Here is a 12206-nt window from a genome sequence, read left to right as displayed (position 1 = left end):
GGGTTAGGTCAAAGTACARTCTTGCTTAATTATTTCCAACATGTAAAAGTATGCACCCCTGGTCTACTTGTGTACTAGAATATTATGGTAAGAGAATATTTACATAAAACCCCTTGCTACAGCCCCCTTTTAAAGGAAAGGCAGATAAATATGTGCTTAATGATAAGGACACTGATGCGAWGTGGGTAAGTGACCTCAGTAAGAAAGCTTATTGACCCTCCAGCATGTTACAGGACCGTCATATTTGTCACAGTATACTGATACACAGCATGTGGCAGCCTGAGAAGATAAAGCCTCTGACGACTGATGCTTATTCACATGCAATTATAAAACTCTGTATGCTATTTTTTTTAATTGATACTGAACACTGGAAYATAATCATGTTGAAAATGTCCCTTCAGAACGTTGCTTTAAAGAAATGAGTATGAAAGTCTTCTCAAATGTTTTGATAGATGATTCACTGCATTGGAACTGCTGTCGAGGAGCCAGTATTGCCAAGCCTATAAATATGCAGTTAAAAGAACTCTGGAAACATGCATTCTGGTAGTGTGACAGATTCAAAAAGCGCCTTTTCTATGGTAGTAGGTTTCTGAAGTTGCTTTCTTCCTGTTCTACATTCAGATGCAGTTGTCTAATTAGCCTAATTAGTTGACAAATTTGCCTTCTTTTAAATAAAATTAATTCAGAGGTAAGAGAACAAACACCATCAGAAACCTGAATTACTCACTCTTTCCATAATAATTGTTTAATTTTAATGGAGCAGAACTAGACTTTATTACTTTTAGGGGATTTCTGTTTAATTTACTATATATGACATTTTTTCAGAAGGAATGAATGTTGGCAGTCTATTTATAAACCTTTAAACAAAGTGATTATAATGGAATCACCGATCTCACCTTACCTATAGTGGCAGTAGTGGATACAGTTGTAATGAATAGCTGTTACCTGATAGTATTTTAACAGAGAGCGCTTTCTTTAAGCCATCACATGTGTATTTTCATGTGTTTTGTCTTGTCTTCCGAAGACCCAAAATGCACTGAGGGTAATGAGAAAGAATGATAGCTGAGATGTATTATTCCTTGAGCTGCTGGTTGTATTAAATCCACTGCTCCCTGTGCCGACCTGCAAATCTATAACATCCTTCTCAGATGAATTTGGAAACAAGGGGCTGCATTCTTTTATTCTTGGTCCAGAGATTAAAATTGATCACAGGAAACACAAGGGAGCAGGCTGTAGTATCACAGCTCAATGTGGTTAACTAGGATAGTGCCTGGCTTCTGTTCTACTTAACTGTGCGCATACAGGTTACAAATATTATTGATTGCAAGGGTCAGTGAAGGCTGGAGAGAGGTTATGTCGCTTGATGCTATTCGATAATTTTTAAGGGACAAGAGCTATGAACCCTCATGGCAGCTGGGACAGGTACAGTTTAAATCTGACAAATAGAGATTTATGTTTGTGTGAGCTGCAAAGCCCTTCAGGTAGAAATAATAAATGGAAATTTGATAGGTTGTTTTATCATAGGTCAAATAATGTGCTGTAGAAGAAGAAGACAAAAAAAGATTTAATTATTACCTTTTCGTCAGAATGCACTGATGATAGGTTTTCAGTCGTTGATCTGTGCTACAGAAAAATGAATAGTGTTTAGAATTCTTTTTATGAGGCATTATTATAAAATATACGTAGAGATGCTATACCTGAAGTGATTCAAAAATTCAGCGTAGGTGGAACAATATGGAAGTAATTACTGAATAATCTTTATAGCATCTTTCTGTTCTTCTGTGTGGACAAAACTGCTGTATTAATATTCTAAGATTCGAGATCAAACAATATAGTATGTTATAACAGATTTTCAAAGTACTAGGAAACAATATTTGTTTCTTATATTGAAATTTCAGGTAGAGTGCTAATTATTCAGTAGCATTTGGAAAACATTTCTGTTTTACACTCAAGACTAGTTTATTTTAGAAAAATATGTATCTATGTGTAAAAGGTTTGGATGAAACCCTGATTTAAAAATAGGAACAACCAAGGAGTCGTATTTTCTGTGACTAGTACTTTGTATGCAGTCRTGCATATGATGTATGTATTCTTCGACTCAAATAAGTTGCATTTTGTGAGTATTTGAGACAAATACAGTTAATACATGGAGTGCAATACTGTTTTATAGTCATCTTTGAATAGAGTTCAGGATGCTATCGAAGTTGCATCCAACAGAGTAGTAGTACCAGGTTTAAGAGAAATGACTGTAGGTAAATTTTTCTGTGATTTTCCTCTATACTATTTTTTTTAACTTTAGGAAAAAAGATAAAAATCAGAGCTTATATTTGTTATACATTAATACTAATCAGCTATTAYATCGCTACATCAAAAGTACAGGACTTGCTAGTGCAAGCTGGTGTTGTCTCAATCAACTTCACAGCCACTGCCTCACTGTATAGTGTCTGAGATCCGACCAAAGGCATTTATTCCAGAGTATTAACTTAATCATTCCCTGCATAGTTCACAAGATGAATATCCCGCCACTGATATATAATCAACATTTGTTTTGCAGCAGAGTGTAGAGGCCTAGTATTTATTTTTCTTTCTGATGCCAGCTAAGCATTTGTGGCTTTTTCTTTATGAATGTTTTCTCTCAGATTTGCACTCATCTTAACTCACTTCCTGCATCTTTACCATATGTAGCTTTTATTGATTCAGCTTTTCAAGATTTTTTTTTCAATTTCTTTGAAATTAAAGCTTAACGTGAAGAATATTTTTCTAGGCCAACATTTCATTTTCCCTTTGAAAATTCTCATTGGTTTTGTATCATTTCCATGTGTCAGCTTGACTGCCTATTAACTGGACACATTAGACAGGTATGTTATAATGAATCTTTCGGGGTAAGACTATCATTCCTCTTACATACAGTTATTGTAATATTTCCTCCTCTCACTTTCTCTTTTATTTTAGGAGTCTGCTGCTCCCAGATTCTCTTTCTCCATCCAATTTATTTTGCCTTTACTTATACGTATTCWGATGTGCCATGTTATATCAAAATCTCTTTCCAGCTTATTGTTGCTTCTGAGATACTGATTTTTTTTGTGTCCTTTGAGTTTACTGGCAGGCAGTCCCCAAGGAGATGATCTTCTTGCTGTTCTGGCCAGTTCACTTATGCACCATTTACTGGACAAGAGGAAGCTCTGGCGCCTGTTTCTGCTCTTCTAGTGAGGTGCAGTGTATCACGCTGACAAATAGTATCTGGCTGGTGTCTGGGGGAAATACAGCCCCCTGGGTCTTTCCTTTGGCATGTTAGTGCTCGGAACATGCTTGTAGAAGGAAGAGAGAAAGGAAGTGACAACATTAGCTTGTCAAATCTTAAACTTCAGCACCCCTGCTATGTCAGGTCAAGGATGCTCCTGAATAATGACAGCTTGTGCCAGTTGTGTGAAGTGACTGAGATTCCAGTCAGGACTGAAAATCCAGTCCGGCTCTGTTGTAAGTAGACTGGAGAAAGCTCATTTCCTGGGTGGAATGGCACGTTCCTATGTTAGAGATGGATTTGGCTGGGACTACTAAATGCATTTTTGCTAGTGACCTTTTCAGATTTGTAGCCAGTTGTAATAAGTGTTGCCAAGATGACATAAGAATGGTTTGCAGCAATATTCCACTTTATTTTTTTACAGCAGATGTTCTTCAGTATTCTGTATTACAATTTACAGAACTCTTATGTTCCACAAATCAAGATGCATAGCAAACTTTCAGTATTTCAAGTCTTGCGATAAACAATATTGGGCAGAACAGAACTCAAGGGGGAGGTAAGCAGACTTCTGCATTCGCCCTTTGCTATGTTAAGGCTTACTTCATTGTAATCTTTCTGTTTCAGCACATCATTTCAAAGGAGCTTCCATTTAACTTACTGGCAACCTTACTTTGGCTATCACATTTTAACCTGAGAAGAAATACTAGAATTGCCGTCTATTCCTTAACTTAGGAAACTGTATATTTTTGTCCAACCTAATATCACTTCTTCAAGGGTGTCCTTTAAAAAAATTATTTTAAAAATGCTTGGCAATACTATATGCTTCAGTTCTGAGGTATGCAATTGAAAAGAGTGCTTTTAGAGGGTAAGTGCTCAGCTCACGCTGATAGTTAAGTCTTTGTGGCTTAACTGAATATCCAGATAGAGGATTGCAAAATCACCACATTGCTTCTTTAGATCTTWGCGTAATCATCCTGAAACACTTCAATGATTTTCACTAAAATACATTACCTCAATCATATTTTAGTGTTACTCCAATAATACTCTAAGTGCAGGACCAGGTCCCCTGTGTTGACAGTAATAGAATTACTAAGAACAACTAAGACCAGAAGTAGACTGTGGAAGATGTGCTAAAGCCTTGGAAAAAAACCCTAGACTAATTATGACAAAACCAAATTAGAGATCGAATTTATTTTTAGATTTGATGAGGCTGAAAAGTTATAATTTGCCTTTGGACATTTCTCTCCACATGGATGTCAAGCTGATCTGATAGTGGAATCACTAAATGCTATGAGGACAGATCATAAGAGTGCAGGGTTTTGTCATTCAAGCTCAGATACAGAACACCGATTGCATGATCATAATTCTAACTTCTGTCACAAATATATCTTGGTTATGAATTCTGGCTGCYCTTCCCATTTGCGGTTTCTGATGCCTGGTTCCTGAGAAATTTTGTCCACATCTAAACAGGGACTGGACAATGGTCTTCAAAGAGAATTAGGGTTATAAAACAGCTTTGGTTCTGGCTAATCTGGCCACTTCTTTCCTGCTCTTTCAATGCCATTTGTTAGGAGTTTAGATCCTAATATCTTGATCAAAATTAACAATGWTTTAAGTTCTTCTACGGACCATGTTACTTAAAGGTTCAGCTAATTATTTGGACACTTCAAAAAAAATACTATGGTGTGCACATTACTGTCCAGCTAGTATGCACTGCAGCAAWTGTATATGGGTCTTGTTGGTAGATGCGGAGGGCCTTCTTTCACGCACATTGTACACAGTGTTCATTCGAACTTGAGGGTGAGAAATCACTAACCCAAGTGTCTTATAGTTCTTTTACTTTTCTCCCCTTATATTTCTTTTTTTTTATAAACAAAGCCTTTAGCCATCATTAGGGAATTACTCTTACAGACCTTGCAAGTACACCCTATTCCAAAGTAAAGAAATCATTAATAAGAAACAGTAAAAAGGAGCAGTTATATTACAAAATAAATCTACCAGGCTTACAAAGAAAACAAATTTGAAAGAGCCACCTGCTGTGGAGATGAGGCAGTAATCTCAACAGCAGGAAATAAAGGGGGAGAGGAGGAAAATACAAAAGCATAGACATTAAAAAAGTAATTAAAACACTTATCTCCATCGACATACATAACAAACAACAAAAAAATCAACCACCTAGAAAACATACTCTATTGAACTTCACAACAGGAAGTAACAAAGCTGCTGCTGTTGGGGGGGAAAAAAGAAAAAAAAAAAAAAAGAAAAGGGGGAGGGCATTCTCTAGCAAAATGAGAGAGATCCTTTAAAAATATAAGCCTTGAAAGTATTTGCTAATGTGTTAATCACTAATGGACTGACCTTGAGGGAAGCTGAGCACCTGCAGAGCGTTTACAACTTTACTGAGAGTTTCATCTTTCAGGAGCAAACCTTTAAAAACGTACAGACAGTAACTCTTTAGATACCACTAGCCTTCTGTTGTGTTTCTGGTGATTGTGCGTTTGGTATAAYCAGCTGTGTGGCATGGCTTAGGCTCCATGTCTGGGTAATGCATTTCAGCATAGCTCGCGTCTAAAATGTTGGTTAAAATTGATCTGTGGAAAACAAGTTTATCGATATTGATATGAATAAATGACTTATAAACAAATAGATAAAGAATATGCCACCAAATGCAAATAGTTTATATTATGTCTAGAGAAAAYTGTAAATTTGACAGTTAAGAGAATATTGTTTCAATGTAATCTTTCAAGAAAATACTTTAATGTATTAAAATTCATGGGCCAATTCATACGATTCATGGATTGTGTGACAYAGAGTAAAACTGTTTTATATACATAGGTTTTGATCTCGATTTCCYCAGACCAGACTTGTTGAAGAAGAACAGAGCGTTCAAGAATATTGCTGGATGCTTACGTGCTTAGAATTTACAATACGTTCCTTTTTTGTGCCATGCACCTTTGTAGTTGTTCTCTCACATGTGCTACCCATGTCCGAACATCTCTGGGCAAGTCAGAATGTTATCAGACACAGTTGTTACATCTGAAATATTTGTATATGGGAACACAAGGAGCCAGATAGAAAGATAAATGCATAAAAAGGYAGGGAGATGGTACAAAATAGGTATGCTAACCTTTTCTGTTAATTCAAAAGGACACTTTTAGAAGGGAATTGGTGGATTTACAAATTTACTTAGGGGTGGCAATTATGTTAGYTATGTATTTATTTTAATGTGTACCTTTAAAAAAAGAACAGCAAAGAAAAAACAAATAGTAATAAATAGCTTGTCAGACCATGATAATTCCCCTCTAAAGTTGTTATCAGTCTCTCTCCATCATGGTTCCTTTCTCCAAGGAGTATCTGCATGGGTATGCACAACTTGTTATTCCTAGTCCTCAAACTGGCCAAAGGTTTTTTTTGCTCTTTTTTTCTGGGTGTTGAGGTTTTTTTCTGCTGGCACAGAACCTGTGGAGCCTCATTGCTGGTCTGTGTTCAAGCTTCCTATCCCGATTAACAGYCTAGGTCTCACTTGGACTTGGCCTCACAAATGTTATTTCAGCCGACTTGCAGTGCCGCCAGAGCAAATACACAGCTAGTCGAGTGTTTCTTCTGCCCTCRTCCAGGTAGTAATGAGACTCATGTATTTTTTTCTACTCATGCTCAGTAGGTTCCAGTAGTTCAAGGCTTTCTAACTGATTGTGGGATCTCCTGGTGTTGTCTTCCTCTGCAGATCTCTGACGTGGAGGCCAGGAAGGGTGGAACATGATTAGTGAAGAGGAATCTTTGGATATTTATTTTCTCTGCCTCACGCWKTTTTTTTTTTTTTTTTTGTGTGGTTGTGAGTTCTCAAAATCTTGTTCAACTGGGCAACATATGTGCAGGTTTTCACAGAGATAACAAGAGGTTGGAAGTCCTTCCTCACCCTCTGCATTTCTAACTCATGCTCCAAATTTGTACGACATTAAAAAAATTTTTAAAAAGTCACATAAATTTATGATTAGGGAAAATAAAATGATCAATGAATAAATTTGATATTAGCTTTGGTTTGCTAGTTCAAAAAAGGAAGAAAAAAGATTTGCACAGCAAGCAAAAACAATTTTCTCTGTTTTGTTTTGAATTCAATTTGGGTAAATTATAAATGTAATGTCATTTTGAAGAGAGAATATTGAAAGACTCATTACAAAAATGTCAAAAATGACAGTTTCAGATTTAAAAAAATATTTACTTAATGTATTGTAATACAAATTGTTTTATCCAGCCTGTATTTGCATTTTTACTCCAAAATTAGGGTTYGCAAAAACAATTTGGCTAGATCTCATCTTGATAACTCTGTTCTCTCACGTTAGTAACAGCTCTTCTAGTTTAAGAATACAGGGAGAGGTAATATTGCTTGAAGGATCCCAGCTCTTCTTGATTTACCTTGTCAAGTTTAAGTTTTTCCAAGATGTGCTATTAATGTGATTTAAAATGAGGCAAACAAAACTTTTCAATGTTTTGATGTGGAGGAAAAAAAAGAAAGAAAATCTTTCAGTTTTGTAGCAAGTTTTCTCCCCTTAGGCTACTGTATATTTACACTTTAACTTGAGCTCTGTTTCTGTGTCTGGAGATTTGTTTTCAGCCACCTGCCAGTGAAAACTTTGTTTGACCCTTACCAGGGYACAGGGCTTATTTTGTGTGTCAGTTATTAAGACTGGCTGAGAAGTTCATTTGAAACTGCAAATCTGCTCAAACATGTCCGATTTAAGTAATCCAAACGATGAGTTTAGGTGCAGAAGGCATTCCTGTTTCTGCAGAGAAGGGATTTGATCAAAACAGGACAGAGACGTACTGAGCCTCTGCTCCCCCTTCCCAAGTCTTGGCAATAGCCATGGTAATAGCAGCAGCATTTTTTTTCCTTTGCAGACTTAGCTGATTGCTGTGTTGGTAAATCTTGGTTTATTTGGTGCAGCARCCAGCTGGGCTAGGTGCATTGCTCTGCAGGCCAATCCCTTATGCTGTGTGTGCATCGCTCTTGCGTATTGCTTTGTGCATCTATGACAGATTGACTGTAATCACTTAGTGATTCGTTTTTGGGGTAGGCTGAAAGTAAATGTAAAAGGAGACCATAACAGGACTTTCTGTAGTGAAGATAATGAACTTGACACTTCTGGTTAAGAAGATTAGCGTGCATGAGTATTACGTGAAAACAAAGAGTAAAAAGCCCTGACACAGTGTATGTCCTGTTAAGTAGAAGTATATGTGTATGTATAAAACAGGTGTAAGAATGGGAGGYTGCAGTCTGTATTTTCCAAAGCCACTATTATAGTGGCTAATGCCCTTAGAAGGTATACGATACGTCAGCCTGGAGCGAGACACTGGCGGTGAGGCACGGAGTTACAGTCCACTGGAGAGAAGAGGTTGGGTGGATCAGGAGAAGGAAGGAAGGAAGGAGTGCTTTGCACTGGAAGAGGATGATGCCTGCTGAGAGAGACACGGGGTGCATCTGGGGATGGAAGGCAGGGCCTAGCAAACTAGAGGATCAGGAATAGCAACGTGGTTGCTTTCTATGCTGTACCTGACCCAAACTGTGATGGACTAGGTTATCTTTTCAGAACTGAACTAGATCTGTCATGCAATCTGTAATTTTTGTGATATTTTTACTTTTTCTTTTCTTAGTAAGTGCCATTTTCCTACAGGCCGTGAGGCTTCAACGTATGGTTTAGAAATCAGTTCTTTCAGAAKCTTGTTCCCCAGCAGCAGCAGCAAAAGGGGTTGAATTTCCAGGAAATCCAGAGCTTTGACTGTAGAGGGCCGACGGCCTTGTAGCAGCCTGCTCTGCATAACTGGTTGCAGAGTCCATTGGAATGGCAGAACTGTGTTTATAGTGTCTTGTTTGCTACCGGTGAAGGAAATAATTGTTATTACCAGATCTTGGTATGCAYTGAAGACATAAGACCTAGAATAATTCAAGATTGTTTTGGGATAAGAAATACCAAATAATAAATAATTTAAAAAGCCTCTTAGATGGCTTGCAGGTGGACTTAGAGAAAAGAGAACTGACTAAAACTAACATGAGTGGAAAAGCTAGGGGAAAGACCTCATATTTTTCTAAGCATTTTTTCTTGAGTGGCTCCTGGCTATTTTGTACTAGTCTGTGAACTCTCTCTTGCTGAAGAATCTCTTTAATTCATCTTTAAAGAGTACTTCTCTTGGATGGAGAAGGATCTTAAAATAATTTCTCTTCTGGGTCATTATTTTGACCTAAATTCTGTCTTTCATAGATGACTTTTTTAAATTTTATTTCTTCCCTAAAACTACTTGCTCTAAATTATATTTTTTTTCTCTGAAGCTGTTTTTTCTTCAAATGTTCTCTCTCCTGGGAGGTTGTTGGCTACTTATCAATATTTGATCTGTCTGTAAAGCGCACTTCTGTAGCGTGGCTGTTTATTATGAAATAGTCTCTCTCTAAAGTGGATCTTACCAGTTTTTGATCTCTTTCTTGGTCTTCCTTGCCTGTCTGCCTCTTTCTTAGCTGCTCTAGTGGCTTTAAGACATACTCGTTCTCTCCTTTTTAACAAAAATAAATGCAATTATTAGCAGGGCAAATAATACACAGCAAGAGGAGATACGTTATAATTTAGAACAACTTCCAGTGGATGCTTAGGAAAGAACTTGAAGCTCTGCCAGATGTTTGTAAGTATAAGAGAAAAATCCGTTGYGTTTTCCTCAAATATAAATATTGCAAAATTGATTTTTTTCCAGTTTTCTGCAAAATAGTATGAATAGCAGGAAATGTCACTTATATTGGCTCCCTCTTAGGGATTTCTTTGTGTTTTTATTTTATTTTTTTTACCKTAGTAGTCAGTCTAAACATTACTGGATTCAGTATATTCTTAATTCAACTCCTTTGATTTCAGTGGCATTGAACTAGTGATAAATCTGACCCATGGACAGATACATTTGCAGTGTTCCCTTAATTCTATTCTTTCTTTTAGTCAGTAGGAGGTAAATGAATCACTCTGTTAGAGACAGAATCGTTTTCAAGAGGAGGTGACTTAAACAGCAAAAATAAGTGGAAGATTTTGTTTGTGAGGGTTTCTTGTTTTCGAATAGAGAGTAGGTATTAGGTAGAAAGGAAATTGTTTGTAATTCACACTGTACCTCCCACTAACAACAAGAGAGTTTCTCAAGAATAGGCTCTTGAGCCTCTGAGCTGACTTGTGGATATCTCAATAGCAGGAGTTGCACTACTCTGTCCTTGGCCTGTAGGCAGTCACCAAGAGTTTGCGCTGAGGGACTCTTCTTGCCATAGATGTTTTGGCAGTATATGCATAGTTAGATTAAAAATTGAAAAAAAAATGCAGTTTTAAAAATGATATCTCGAATGCTTTTTACATATTGTACTTTCAATAAGCACAAAATAACTCTGGAAGCCTCTTAGCATATCCATTATTCATTCTGCATTAACTGATATTCCCATCTCTCCAGGAAGTATGGCATTCAAAGGTCTTGAGAAGTTCAGTACRTGCTAGGATTTCCTTACTTATTTTTCTCAATATCCAGCTATAGATCATCAAATATATTTTTAAAGTTAGCTGTTCAGCATCTGAGTCATAAAAGTTTTTATTGATAGAGATCAAGAAAGTGCTCAAAACTGTGAGATTTTTGAAATGCAAAAATTTCAAGATCTTTTTATTTGATTTTTGGCTTGTAAGACTCTTGAAATCACTGAGGCCATGTTTTCAGTCTCTYTTCTTCTTTGTACTTCTTTTCTTACAGTAACTTCAGTCAGGGATGCAGAGGTTTAAGAAACTTCCTCATTATCAGGTGACTCATGAAAAAAAAAAATCCAAAGGCTTCTTACAATTCAGCCCTGATCTCATACTACAATGAGGCAACTTTGTAAAAATTCCTTCAGTAATATAAAAAGGCCCTCAGCCTTTCCTACTCGGAACAGGATTCCTCCAAGTGCAGTCCTCCTTCGCTGGTGGCGCTAACCTGGTGTTTCGGGGCTCTCCAGGGCGGYGGCGTGCCTCGGAGAGGTGGCAGTTCGGCTACTGCCAGCTGAGCCCGAGCGCGACGGCACCTTGGGCTGCTTTGCACGCGCCCCGTCCGAGGGCTCCTCGGTTCTGGTGTTCTCCTAGCAAAGCTGTTAACATTTACTGCGTGCATACTTTAACATGTAATTATTAATTAACGTACTTTGCTAATATTACGATTTTTTAGATTTAAATATGGAAATTGAGGCCCTGTTGAAAGCACCCTGAGAGATCATTTGGATGAAAAAAAAGTGTTTTCTCTTCTGTGCCCGATAGTCTATTTTCTGTGTTGTCCAAATGTTCACACRGCAACGAGAAGATACTCTCAGCCACTGGAAAATGTTCTTTACTACTTTCTTTGTTTAAAAGATACCTGTTGCCATTATTGGTTGTGAAGTGTATCCCTGCGTCCTGCTGCTTCCGCATAAATGTGTGTTATTAATAGCTACAGATAAATGTCAGCCAGTAAGGACCCCTTGCAGTTTTGAGAAAACAATCAAGAATGGCCCCAAAATGATGACATACACATTTTCACAAGTAAGACAGAATTACAACACTGTCATTTGTAATCAGTTAAAATGATTAATATTGCTTCATTGCAATACACTACCTGTATTGGGGGGGGGGGGAGGAGGAACAAAAGCAATGCACAGAAATAAGAATTAAATGTGTGTGAAGGTAATACTGTAAAAGTTTACCACTGTCTTGTCTTCCTCAGTAAATTCCCTGCTTTTAAACCCTGTATATCCTGTTCTTGCAAATGCAAGAATTGTTTTGGTATGATTTAACTACATGCACAATTTATCTAGCAATTTCAAGTGTCAGTGCTATTAAAAACGCACCAGTGATCTGCAGACTATGAGCATGAAGATGCAGTCGTTTGTGATGTTCTTTTAGGAAGTTTCACACCTGAGGTTTTGTAAAATTGCTTGTATTGAGGAGGTTTTGAGAAT

The 12206-nt window shown here is 37.3% G+C and overlaps 1 protein-coding gene across 1 annotated transcript in view; it reads left to right on the top strand.

Annotated features, from left to right (window-relative positions):
- Positions 1–12206, top strand: part of DPYD (dihydropyrimidine dehydrogenase) — a 343995-nt gene that overhangs the window by 136781 nt on the left and 195008 nt on the right. The gene's annotated exons all lie outside the window — the stretch shown is intronic.

The sequence above is a fragment of the Rhea americana genome, unplaced genomic scaffold (genome assembly GCF_003343005.1).
Source record: "Rhea americana isolate MKP2758 unplaced genomic scaffold, rheAme1 scaffold_2, whole genome shotgun sequence".
NCBI lineage: Eukaryota > Metazoa > Chordata > Aves > Rheiformes > Rheidae > Rhea > Rhea americana.
Note: the sequence above shows the minus strand (reverse complement) of the source record. Positions and strands in the feature narration are given on the sequence as shown.